This window comes from Augochlora pura, chromosome 7 (assembly GCF_028453695.1).
Source record: "Augochlora pura isolate Apur16 chromosome 7, APUR_v2.2.1, whole genome shotgun sequence".
Classification (NCBI taxonomy): domain Eukaryota; kingdom Metazoa; phylum Arthropoda; class Insecta; order Hymenoptera; family Halictidae; genus Augochlora; species Augochlora pura.
The window spans coordinates 20941051-20954964 of NC_135778.1; the positions used below are offsets into that span (position 1 = coordinate 20941051).

The 13914-nt window shown below is 40.2% G+C and overlaps 1 protein-coding gene and 1 pseudogene across 1 annotated transcript in view; both read left to right on the plus strand.

Moving 5' to 3' along the window:
• LOC144473909 (pickpocket protein 19-like) overlaps positions 1-13914 on the plus strand; it is a 125858-nt gene that overhangs the window by 74093 nt on the left and 37851 nt on the right. The gene's annotated exons all lie outside the window — the stretch shown is intronic.
• LOC144473707 (histone-lysine N-methyltransferase SETMAR pseudogene) lies at positions 12870-13886 on the plus strand (annotated as a pseudogene).

The window sequence follows — 13914 nt, forward strand, 5'->3', positions numbered from 1 at the left end:
AATCGATGAATCCGAAGCGGTGAGGAACAATTCAATCCAGCACTTTAATTAAATTCCATTACCCGAAGATTCGCGTTTCTCCGATTACTTCGGGCAGTCGAGGATCGACTGCATCCGAAGAAATTTTCATAAAATGATTAGCCTCTCCCCGATCGACTGCTCAATTCTATGCGATTCTCTCTGCAAACACAATGGCATGCTGCATCGCTGGAAGAAGCGTGGGCGTGCGAGAAGGATTTCTGCTGGCTTCCAGCAAAGACAGACACGATCCTGGCGGATCTCGTTCGGGAAAAGACGCTTTACCGAGTGGTAAGAGCGGGGGGAGGAGGGGAACCGATAGGAAAACGTTGGACGATTCAGTCACGGCCTATTAACCGTCCCGCCGGTTGCCTGTTAACCGTGACTCGTTAAAAGCATCTGGATTTTGTAAGCAAATCACGGTACCGCGAGCACGGGCGCAGCGATGTCCCTTTCACCGTTGTTAATTGGATGCAACGATCGACCGGTCCAATTTATTTCATCGGTTTCGCGAACTGTCTACCGCTTTTTCATCATCCCCCCCACCACCCTCCTTCGATGTTCTCTGCACCGTGCGCCCCCTTGGAACGGGGGGCGCGAGGAAATCAATCGGGTCAGGCAAACCTGGCGACGCATTAACGCTCCGAAGACAACCAATCGCGGCCACGCGTTATCTTTATCGCTTATCGTCCCGTGCGGACGTCCAGATGATCGATCGACCCTACGTACCTACGTCCTCGCGTGTCACGTTTATGCGAACGTGATTATTATACAAGCCGAGGCCGATGGAAACTGATCAACCGAATAAATATTTGGAGCACACCGAATTCCTGTCGATACTGCCTGTCCCAGCAAGACACAGGGATCGCCGATCGATGGGTTCAAGAATAAACAGACTATTTATAGATTGAACGGATAGTTGAATCGCATATTAGGAAAATAATTGAAAGTTTTGTTTCCGTTTAATTAATATGCAAGAAAATGATTGGATTTTGTTACGTCAAATTTTGCCGCGGTTTGATTAAGAGTTGAATCATATTTTAGCAAAATATTCAAGGTAATTTTCTCCCAATGAACGTGGTTCAAAAATAATTGGAAAATTTTCATACGCGAAATTTGTTTTTGGCAAATGAATCAATCTCGTTGCCTTCAAATTAATTTCGAAGAATCCAACAAGGAAATTATATTGCACAACAATTGTTGCTTGTTGTTTTACTCGTCTTCCGATTGATATTGCAACAATTTGGCAGCCGACACTAGTTTGGAAAATGAATCGTAACTATACCGTCACCGAAATTTTCGTCTAAGAATTTCAAACGCGAACATTTTACGCTGTGCAAATTAATTCAATGCGAGATAGTTTCGAAATATTATTCGCCGACTTTCGGCTCACCCGGTACGTAGGATCGCGGTAAATTCTAGATACCAGCGGAAGGGGTGGTTCGTGAAAAAATAAGTGGAAAATGTAGTATAAATTTGTTTCGTTCGGGGCTGCGTTTCCGGGAAAATTAAATTTGAAAATTCATCTGGTTACATTCGTGCTTGCAGTAACTACGAGCGCGTCGTGAACAGACATATTAGCCGAGTCCAATTCAAACGAATATTCAAACACGGTTTTCTCGAAACTGTAGTTACTTTGCAGAGAAAGCTTTCGTTCTACGTACTCGACTCACTTTTTCATGAATCTCGTCCCCTGTGAGCGTTGCAAGACGATTAACTTTCATGCTCAGATTGCGGATCTTTGTACGAGATCTAAGAGAACGTGCGTATCAACAGAACAACGTAATCTTCATTTTCCTTTTTATTCCTACTTTCAACCAGACTTTAGAGTTTCTCTTGTATTTTCACTGGAAAATAGCACGACTGTTGTAGATTTCCACCGAAAAATAGCAAAACTGCTGTAGAGTTTCTCACTGGTTGGTATAATTGAATCGTATGCAGACTGAATGAGTTCGCTTGTAGTTTCTAAATTGTTTTAGAACTTATTATTGCCATCAAAGCACTTAATTGATTCATTTTTTAATTTCTAGCAAATTTTCTTAAATAGCTCATAACGGTATATTTTATGTTGATTTTATATTTTCAGGGAAATTTTAAAATGCAATGTCTACGATCGCTTTCCAAATATTAGGTTGGCAACTATGTGATTCTGGTTTTTAAATAAGAAGTAAAATTCAAAATTTCTGCTTAGAAATATAACTTTATTCAATGAGGAAAATCAATGTTGACTCTACCTTTCTTTCAATGCTTCATTCACTTATAGCGCACATAACTTTTTGTATACTTGTGATGCGTTCTTGGCTTTCGGAAATAATACTATAAAATATGTCTGAAATGCGCGCCTTCGCCCTTCCATTTTTAAGCTGTGATAAAAACAAAAATTAAATAACTAATCGATAAAATTTTTTCACCAAATTAAAGGTGGAAGTCCAAACAATAAGGAAACAATATAGTTTAAGTGCTTTGAATACATTGACAAAACAAAAGAATGCGCTAAAATCATCTACTGACGAAATCCGTAATCACTTAGTTGGCACCCTAATATTTTTTATTTTGTGGTGTCAGTCGGCTGTTCATATGATCCTTTCAATTATCAATTCATTTACGATGAATCGTGCTTAATTGATTCTTAACGTTTTACATTTAAAATAAATTTTTTAAATATCGGACTTAACGCTATGAAATAACAACAGCTCTTTCGACCGTGGAATTATAGTACGTATAGCATATTCAATTTTCATCTGACTTTATATAGGGTGTCCCAAAAATGTCTCGCAATCGGGAAATGGGGGGTACCTGTGATCATTTCAAGTAACTTTTTCCTTAGCGAAAATGCAATCCACGGCTTTGTTTACGAGTTATTAATGAATAAAGTTGGCTGCGCACGGACGATTTTTCGTGCTGCTGCGCATGCGAGCCAATTGACTGAAGCCTACCTCATTGCTGCGGCGCGACGGAAGATCAGGTCTACGCTACGACTTCGAGCCGCGTTCAAAGTAACAAACAAAGATTTTAGAAATGTCCTATTAATTTCAAAAATTCAAAAAACAATTCTGGTTTTCGTTTGAAAATACTGTCGGGATTTTCGGCAACAAAGGATCAACTACAGTCACCTTAACTCTATTTAGTAATAGAAAAGGGGAAAAACAAGATAATAAAATAAAATACAGTCTTTACACACAAGTCTCTCACAAATATCTCACACGGTTCGTCTTCGTTCTCTTAACGCTCTCACGCAACTGGGAAAACTTTTCTACCCTCACGACACTCTTGCTTTCTTAAAACTCATTCATACACGACCACATTCAATCACCGATTCGTACGCACGTGCATTTTCATTTTGAAGAACAGTCGCACGGTCCAAACACTCTTCATTCACACCTCACTCGATCCGATTATCGTTTAACCCAAACACTCTTATCTCATACCCCACAATGCTAACACCGTGTTGCAGTTTGGAAGTGCTGTTTATCGTCAAAGTATCTCCGATTTCATTAAAACCATAGTCTGCGTTACTATGACGATCGAAATAGTCTGCGTGAAGATCTTCGTGCACATCGCCAGTTTCGTTCCAGATTTCATCCCTGTAACTTCGCCGTTCTTTAAAATGTACGCGCCGCGACAAGATATTTTTTGGGTGTTTGTGCAACACCTACATAGAAGCATAATTCGTGATCAGTATGGAATAATAGTGCAGTGAAAGTGAACGTTAGTGTAATCTGTGTTGTTTTGCATACATTTTACAACTTCTGGATTACAACATTTACAACTGAATGGGTGAGTTTTTCATTAATAATAGTTGTGAAATTTTTGAAATTAATAGGACATTTCTAAAATCCTTGTTTGTTACATCGAACGCAGCTCAAAGTCGTAGCCTAGACCTGATCTTCCGTCGCGCCGCCGGAATGAGATAGGTTTCAGTTAGCTGGCTCGCATGCGCAGCAGCAGGAAAAATCGTCCACGCGCAGCTATTTTCTTTTATTAATAACTCGTAAACGAAGCCGCGGATTGCATTTTCGCATAGTAAGTTACTTGAAATGATCTCAGGCACCCCCCATTTCCCGCTTTTATCATAATTACGGATCACCCTGTATATGCGGCATCCAAATTATGTGTCTACAAGTGGCATCCGTAGGCAAAATACAAAAATAATTTTGTATTTTTATAATTTTGTAGGTCCTTTCACATTAAAAATGTAAACATACTTGTTACATTAAAGCAATAATTGTTTTATTCAGCACAGTTATTTAAAACTAAGGATATATACAGAAATCACACGCAATGTGCATATTTCTGGCGCGAGCTTTCGTTCAATGACAGTACTTCGGCGGACGACACTGCCGTATTGAAAGGGTTAATTACAAATTATCGTACAACGAGACCATCGTAACAACAACGCGCCGTACGTTGTGCGATGATATCATCGCGTATTTTCCCTATTGAATAAATAACGAGGAGAGTATTTAAGGTTTCCGTTTCGCTGGAACTCGAGTCTCAGGGGTGATTAGGTGGCGCCAGAAGAGAACGAGGGTTGTTTAAAGGGGGAGAGAGGCTGCCAGAACTTTTTCCGAGCGATTATTTCGCGGGAAGTGGTAAAGTTTCGAGGTTCGTTTATTCATTCGCAACAGTTACCCCAGAAGTCGAGTGGCCGTGGCTCTAGAGTTCTACGCTCTGGAAATCGGGGATTGTGTTTCATTCGAACCGAATCGATCCTTGCAAGAGGGGAAAAGGTGGGTACGGCAGCCGGACCTATCGCTCGAATCCGCGGCAAGTCGATTTTCATCGCACCGGCAAGAAACGAGAATCGGAACGGGCGCGGTTCACCGAGCGAAATGAATTCGAATAAGCGATGAATATTCAACGGGGATGTTTTTCGCGCCCCCGAGAGGAAAAACTTGGACTATTTTATCGCCGGCCTCTTTTCACCGGGCGCCATAACTGCTTCTTACCATGCCCGAGAATCTCCGACTATATTTTATAGCTGTCTTTATATTTCTTACTCTGTCCAATTGTACGGAACCGATACACGGACCGGCGAGAAGCCGACGAATAACAAATGGGAAATGTTTAATAAGAATCGCGTCTGAAAAGCTGTTTCTGATCATGGACTCTTGATTTTCGTGCACCTGGCATTTGTGTTTAATGTTTGCCAAAGTAAAAGAAATTCTTCCTAAAACAAGTGTACATAATTTCTGTAAATATCCGTAATCGTTTAACCGGTATATAGTTGACTGAGAAGGCGACAAGTAATGGCGACAAATAAGAAATGTTTACATTCTTGGCAAGAAAAATGCCCAAATGCAAATTTCAACCGAACACCGTAAAGCTTCGTGTTTAAATATGAATCGGAGGAGGGGTAACGTTGAACTAAGATCGTGCAATGCTTAACAGTGCCGCCATAAACCAAAGAACCCGTTCTTTCGCTGCAGTCCCGAAGGTTTCAAGTTCATAGCAGTGAATGCAGCGAAAAAAGTACCTGGTATCACGCGTGCAGTATCTCTAAAAAGAGAACGATGATATTTACGATGCTTGCGAAGCGTCATAAATGCTGCACAGAATCGCGGAAGTGTATTCCTTTTCGGCCGGTGACTGAAATGGGGTCGAACGGCATTATAAAAGCTGAGAAGCAACCAATTATTAACCCTTTGCACTCGAATGGTGACTCCAAGGCGCCGCTAAAATTGTTCTACTACGTTTCAAAATAATTTTTATAACATATAAGGTTCAGATTTCAAAAATTGTTGAGTAGTAGGACTGTTACTATGAGTTACAAGGAACAATTTCACGTGTATAAAATACATTTTGTAATACAAAATGGAGATACTATGAGCCAGGAAAATGATTTCACATTTACAGTCAAAATGGCTTCGAGTGCAAAGGGTTAACCCTCGCACGACGCTCCGCCAAAAATCCATCGATCTTCTGCCCCAGTCACCTTAAGATCTGTTGTCTCTTTGTTACGGAATTACAAGTTCATGTATTTGCTTATAATATGATTATGTATCTCTCTAGATTATTTCTTTGAAATATGAGGTCATGAATAAAAAAATCGTTTGGTGAAATTGAATTGTAAAATGACATTGACGTTACTTGAAAGTTAGTTGACGCCTTATGATTTCATTGCACAAAACATGACGAATGCCCATTCATTATATTTTGACGAAATTGAAGTGTAAACCGAAATTCATGGTACTCTAAGGTTAGTTGATTTTTTTATTATTGTATTGCAAGCTAATGTACTGGCTAAAAATGTGACGACTGACATATAATTAATGCAACTGAAGTATAAAACGAAGCAAATGAATATTAATCGAGCAACCATTATGCTAAAGTCTTTTCTCAGTCTTCTTTGCCCTTCAAGAAAGAACATCATATGTCACATGATTTTACATTCGACATTTTGTCGCCTGAAACTCCAATCGGTAATCCTTTTTCACGATTTTCTCCTCAAAAATAAGAATAACATAATGCCTCTAACGTTCCGCTCTTATTTATAAACTATTATGCGTTCAAAGGGCTTTCAGCTTGTTCATCAATAAATAGAAATCACATAATGCCTGTAACGTTTTGTTTTTATCTGTAAAGTATTATGCATTCAAAGGGCTTTCAGCTTGTTCATCAATAAACAATACTAGTAATAAATACATAAAATGTGCAAGCTACAGTTCAATTAAAGTATTCACACTGCTGACAAATCACAAAGCGTGCCAGGAGAAATATCTGCATGTTATATTATTTTTATGACTTCATCTTTTATCTATATTACACGAATGTATCTTTTATCTATATTACACCTTTAAAGTTGGCGCGCACATATATGTCGCTGGATGTCTCGCCGGGGATTAAACAATAGATTGAGCAATAGATTGAGCAATAGATTGAGAACAGATTGATCAGCTGTCGCGTGGAGAGAAATAGTAAACTAATTAATAATCATAAACAAAGAGTTGATAAAAGAGAGGCGAATAATAAACTTCAATTGTCGTTTCTTTTACTTACAGGTAATTTGTCGATTTTGTACATATTGTAGTTATAAGAATACCGATTATAATATAGAACTTTTACTTACAAAGAAACAAATTTAATTAAATTATTCCAAAAACATCCCTCCGACATAAAACAGATTATAAAACGATAATATATTATATCCATATCAGAAATCATATGAAGATAATGAAATTTTTCGTAAATACCACAAATTAAACAACGCGGTTGTTGTCGATAAACAGAAATAAAATAAATTACAGAAGTGATTAGTAGAGGAAGCAGAGTTCAGTCTCGAAATTTGACATATCGAATCACATAATGTTCGCGGCGCCTATCCGATGCATTGTTACAGCAGCCGGGAATCTAGTTGCGCAAGAAACGGAAACGCCCTTTCTGTCTCGAGTCGCATTGTGCCGGCGACATATCGCGAATCAAGTCGCTCGCACATTGGCAGATTCGAGTCGTCCTTTTGCCGGTTCTGGAGCACGTATGTCGTTCCGGAACGAAGTAGCTCTCGCCCATATCCGTCTCTATAAGCGGTACGCGTCCTTGTATCGCGACACCAACGGGGAGGAACTTACTACTCCATATTTATGTATCGTAGCTGTGTTTCCTAGAGCACGTGTCTCGCACACCTCGCGCCTGGAGGAACTCCCATAAATGCCCCATTTCCTCTACATATATTGACACAGCCAGCGGGTTGCTTTTAGAGAAATTATCTGCCGCGCTATACAACCGCGGCACTCTATGCACCCCCCGCCGTCTCTAGAGCTTGCACTAGCATCGTGCAGAAGGACCAAAGTAAGTCACGGTCACACAAACAACCTATTCGTGGTTCATTTAACACGTTCCGCTGCTTCATTTGTTTCGCCAATGGTTTCCGTGCTTGCCTTTTATAGTGGTGCATGGTTAGATTTACGCGAAGTCAGTATAGTTTCTGGTTTCCACATTTCTTCCCGCCACAACGTTTCGAGCTCGGCGAGGTCGTTATCTCGCAATCAGTAGACAAGCATAGAGATTGACTACCGTGGAAAGAAAAGAGAAGGGTGTACATACTACTGTGATCAAAAAGTAAGGTGAAATTGTCATTTAAAACTCCCGTGCATTAGAAAGGCAGGTAAATTTTTTTTCCTAGGTTGTTAGGACTGTTTATAACATTTGCCAAGCGTCTGTTTGTCAAAGGGGTTAATTATCTCCGAGTTGCACGTGTTTTTGTAAACAACCAAAAGTGAATTTCTCGATTTTTACAATGGGTGATTTTGTTGAGCAAAGAACTTGCATCAAATTTTGTTTGCGGAACGAATATTCCTGTGCGGACACGTTGAAAATGTTGCGGAAGACCTTTGGTGATCAAACTATGGCAGAAAAAAACGTTTAAAAGTGGTATAACGAGTTTAGAGCGGGCCGACAACGTGTTGAAGACGAACCGCGCTCAGGACGACCATCAACATCTACCGACGAGGGCCACGTCCAAAAGATCAAAGATTTGGTGCTTGGAAATCGTCGATTGACAATTAGAGATAATTAGGAATATTATTTGAGCGTTATGCGTCGTTTGCGTGAAGCTATTCGTCTGAAACGGCCGGAATTATGGGCGAACAACTCTTGGTACCTTCATCACGATAGTGCACCGTGTCATACTGCATTGGTTCTTCGCGACTTTTTTGCCAAAAACTCGACTCATATTGTTCCGCAACCACCGTATTCGCCTAATTTGGCTCCGTGCGACTTCCGGTTATTCAGCAAACTCAAAAAGCTAATGCGGGGACGCCGTTTTGACACGATTGAGGAGATAAAAACCGAATCGAAGAAGGTCTTGAAGGCTATACCGGAAGAAGACTATTCCGACTGTTTCGAGGACTGGAAAAAGCGTTGGCAAAAGTGTGTTTTATCGGACGGGGATTACTTTGAAGGGGATGAAATTGATTTGTAAGAATAAATAAAGAATTTACATTTTATAAACAAATTCACCTTACTTTTTGATCACAGTAGTAAATAGGCTGCCGCGATTGACAAAGGAAACAGGCGAGGATGAAAAATATTATTGTATTCGTCGTACTTTTGTGATCGTAGCGTCAATGGGTAGCTGATATTTCTCTGTTTGGAATAAGAGTTTCTGACTATAATTATAAATTGTAACACGTAGCATAATATTTAGAAAATGTATAGCTTTCCTTCAACGATATTTTTATCATATTTTAGAACAGGATGCGATAAATAGACTAAATGTAACTATCTACGCTGGTGATGTTGGTCGGGAATGTGTTAAATAATTTTAGAATAACTCGACTCGATGAAAATTTAACCGTACACTTCCTCCAGAGAATCTTTCTAAAAATCATGCCGGGGAGAGTTAAGAAAATAATCGTTGCTTTCGTGATTTGTAACTCCGAAGGAGTATAAAAATATGTATAAAATAATCGCCTCAACTGTATCGATTATACAAAATTGTTTGCAAGCATTCTATTAACATCACTATCAACACGTATCACGTTCATAAGTACACGAAAATTTTCTGCGAGTGCCGAATGCCAACGATTAAAGTTCCGCAACAAAAGGCACTTATATTTGTACAATAAATGTTTGACTGCTTTAAGTTCGAACGGTGCAGCGTTTCTAGAGCTAAATAACCCAACAACCCGGAACCATAATGTCTCTCTTTATGGCGTTTTGGCTCGGGTCCACGGAGCCATTCGCGCAGTCCCTATCTCATGGTCCGCTGCGAGAGGATTTCCTCCGAGGAAAGAATCGCACTGGAAATAGTAGCGCACCGACTCGCGAGACGGTTTATAAAAATTTAAACGAATCGTCTCTTTTTTTCGGCTAACAACAGCCGGCCAATCGACTTCTTGAGGCTTCTGAGAGCAGAAGAGTGTGCGTGCCGACAGTGTTTGTTCTACAATCGTGCTAAACGAGTTATCTTGATCAATCGTGCACGCGCAAGGTACACGAACCTCCTCGTTCGCAAGTAATTGATTCGATTTTATTTGCACTGATCCATCGATACAGGGGAGAAAAGAGCGTCGGCTCTTCCATCCCTTCGATCGTTCGCTCATTGATTCAGTTTAGTTTCGACTGCCGAAGAATAAAGACCCTATACGTCGAACACGTTCTTCCGCCATTGTCTTCTTCGCTGTGAGTAACTGTCACTAGACTTTGATGCGCTGTCGTTTAAATGTTTGCGAGCGTTCGTGTTTGCATAACATATAAATATTAGTTTCCGGTGTGTTGTTGAAACAAATCAATTTTTCGAAGCTTGTTTGCATGGATACGATGCTTCCAGATGAATAGATATTTCAATTTGCGTTTCAAAAGCGAGATCTAAATGAATTGTGTCTGAAAAACGAGAACACCGCAATAAATGAATGGTTATTATTATTCTTGCTGTGCTGCTCGACAAACTTTGCAGCGCCGCTTGCGGAATATGCAATTTTTACATTCGGCTGTGTGCAAACTTTTTTTATGCAATACATTGTAAACAAGCAAGCATTGTTCGGAACCCCCAATATTAAACATTCGCTTCTACTTTTGATTCGATGCGTGTTCGTTAATTTTATTTTCACAGTGTTTGTTTCATTAAATGATTTTGTGTTCGTTCGATTTTAATTCGTTGAAAGTGAACGAAACGAAGGATATCACTGCCTTTTAAAAACAGCAAAATCCATCGATGTATTGCATGGTTTTGATTAGAAACAGTTCCTTCTACAGACGAATATATCCGGTAATTATTCGTGGAAGCGTCTTTACAATCTTTGGAATTATGAACTGAAGAATCTGAGAACTATTTCAACGAATTTGGTTGTCCTAGTATTAAATTTGTAAAAGTATAGTAATCGCTAAATTAACGTAAGCTTACACGTTCGTGAAGCCGGAGGGAGTACGCACGCAAGGCATAAACGCAGTGTCAGTAACGGCTGGAAATGGTAGGGAAACGGTGTCGCAAGTATCCGCGATTATGCAATTAAACACGCAATGGCTCGCCGTGTGGAATAATGCACAAAACGATCGCGGGGCGACTGCGATTCCTGCATTCGCAAACGGACTTGATGTGTACGCTATACCGCTTGCGAAACCTTTTTTCAGACTGTTGCAGCCATATTTTCGCTCCGGCTTTTTGCTCGCCGTTTTTCGCCACGCGGTCGAACGAATTTAGTATTAACACATGGCGGTATTTCGCGAAATTCACGAGGCACTGCTGTCGACGGTGTAATCCGTTGAATTTTTGCGGAATAAGTCGCTAAATTATTATCGATTTTGGTCACACGATCAAAGGAAACCATTACCAAAATTAATATTTAAAACACGGTGCAACCAAACATTTTATTAAATTGCTTGTCAAACGATGTCGCCCTTTCGCTGCCGAAGTTTCTGCAGAATTATTATCGATTTTAATTACAGGATTAAAAGAAAGCGATACCAAAATTAATATTCGAAACATTCAAACGCTTTATTGAATCGTTCGTTGATGGCGCTCCTTTAATATTAATATTAATTCAGAAATAATTAAATAAATAGTCAGAGTGTAAATTAGTCGTAATTGAGGTGTGATTATCACTTAGATAATATTGTTTCTAAAACGTTTACAATTAATTTTTAATCGGTAGAACGATACCATTGCTTTATCACGAATATTTCGAATTCGAGTGATGATCGTTTAATTAATATTTATGATTTAAGGTCTGAAATTTAAAAATCGTCATCGCTTAAACACTTGAAATACTTTAAAAAGCAATTCCTACCGTTGTCAAAATTGAACAACAAATAATGATATGGAGTTTTAAAAATCAGCGCCGTTTAAACTCTTTAGACTGCAATAATGTTTCAAAGTGTACGTATAGCTACGAATTCAATTGTACCGCGAATATACATTTAATCGTTCATAATTCGATAATTGGAAACGGACATTGATATAATAACTGGAACATTTGGCGTCGTTTGCGGAGCGACGCGCGACGCGTCAGAAAATAGTGTGACAAAATTTTTGAAAAGGGAACAGAATTTTCTAGACGAATTCGTCGCGCGTTCCGCTCAAATTCGAATTAAAGTACATTAAACGAGAGCCCAGTTTCGCGACGCCATGTGTCGATTCAGCGTTGCCGAGCGTGTGTCCACGTCTAACAAAGAGTTCTTCCGGTTTCGTGCCACTTCGGATCCGGCACCGGCAAATACTGAAGCTCGAATTACCGTGAATCGCTGGCCAACGGCGCAGCACGGCATGCACCGAGAAATTTTGATCGTCCTGAAAAACGGAGCGGCGCGGATTTAAATTACTGGTAGCTCGCTGCCGGTTACACCGGAAACGGAACGCAACGATCCCTCTCGACGTTTTTATTTTCTCCGCTTGACACACAAACTGTGCAACACTCTTTCGGCCGCACACGTTCGGGTGCTCGCGCGCTCACGGCCGCGAGAAAAAAAAGCGGATTTCGATCGCCTGCATCATTCTTCCCGTCCCCCGTCCGCCCCATCAACCCTTGCGTGCCACCGTTGTTCGACAATTTTGAATTACGATTTTTTTTCGAAGCACTAAGAGTTTTTTCACGCCGATCTAATAATCGATAACCGGAACCGCATTTGTTTTCAATTCGACAATTCATTCTGCTGTTGAACAAAATTGCCTGGCTCGCTGATGAATTAGTTTGTGCAGAATTCATGCGCTTACTGATTATAATATTTACTATTGGGTTGTTCAAAAAGTCATTGCATTTTTTTCCGATAGATGGCTTTGTTTGCGATTATTTATATCTGAACGTGACACGAATGTCAAATGTTCACGCGTGTTTTGTTTTTGATACTTAACCTAAAAAACAAACAAAGGTTCACACGATTTGGTTGAGTTTTGTACTTGCAGTTGTGGTTCGAACATGGAGAATTTTGAAGAGCATATTCGCCATATTTCGCTTTATTTCTTTAAAAAATGGAAGAAAGCAACTGAAGCAAGGGAAGAGTTGCGTCAAGTTTACGGCAGAGACGTCATGGAGAAACGCCAGTGCCAGAACTGGTTCGCCCGATTCCGTGATGGTGATTTTTCAGTTAAAGATGCTCATCGCTCCGGTAGACCTTCCGAAATTGACGACGATAAAATCAAAGCATTGGTGCAAGCAAATAAGCATTCGGCGGTTCGAGAGCTTGCTGTCGCTCTAAAAGTGTCCATTGGAAGTGTTCATGGCCATTTGAAATCGCTTGGCTTCGTAAAGAAGCTCGATGTTTGGATACCGCACGAGTTGAAAGAAATCCACCTGACGAAGCGCATGAACGTCTGCGATCAACTCACCAAACGTGAAGAAAACGATCCATTCTTGAAGCGTATGATCACGGCTGACGAAAAATGGATTGTGTGTAACAATGTCAGCAGAAAAAAAAGTTGGTGTAGACTGGATGAAGCACCGGAAAGGCAAGCAAAAGCAGACATCCACCGAAAGAAGGTAATGCTGTCAATCTGGTGGGATTGGAAGGGACCAATCTTCTATGAGCTGCTCCCAACGAATAAAACGATTAATTTTGATGTCTACTGTGAGCAGCTACAGAAATTAAGTGATGCCATTGCACAGGAACGTCCCGAGCTTATCAATCGGATGGGTGTAGTGTTCCACCACGATAATGCGAGACCACACACAAGTTTGATCACTCGGTAAAAATTGTTACAGCTTGGTTGGGATGTACTACCACATTCACCGTATAGTCCAGATCTTGCACCATCAAACTTTCATTTATTTCGTTCCTTGCAAAATTCCTTGAATGGTAAGACGTTTGCGTCTGACGACCTCATCAAACAGCACCTTGACAAGTTCTTCACAGAGAAAGACAAGAAGTTTTATGAACGCGGTATTATGAAGTTGCCCGAGAGATGGCAGAAGGTCATTGAACAAAACGGCCAATAGATCGTATATTAAATAAACGTACTTAAAA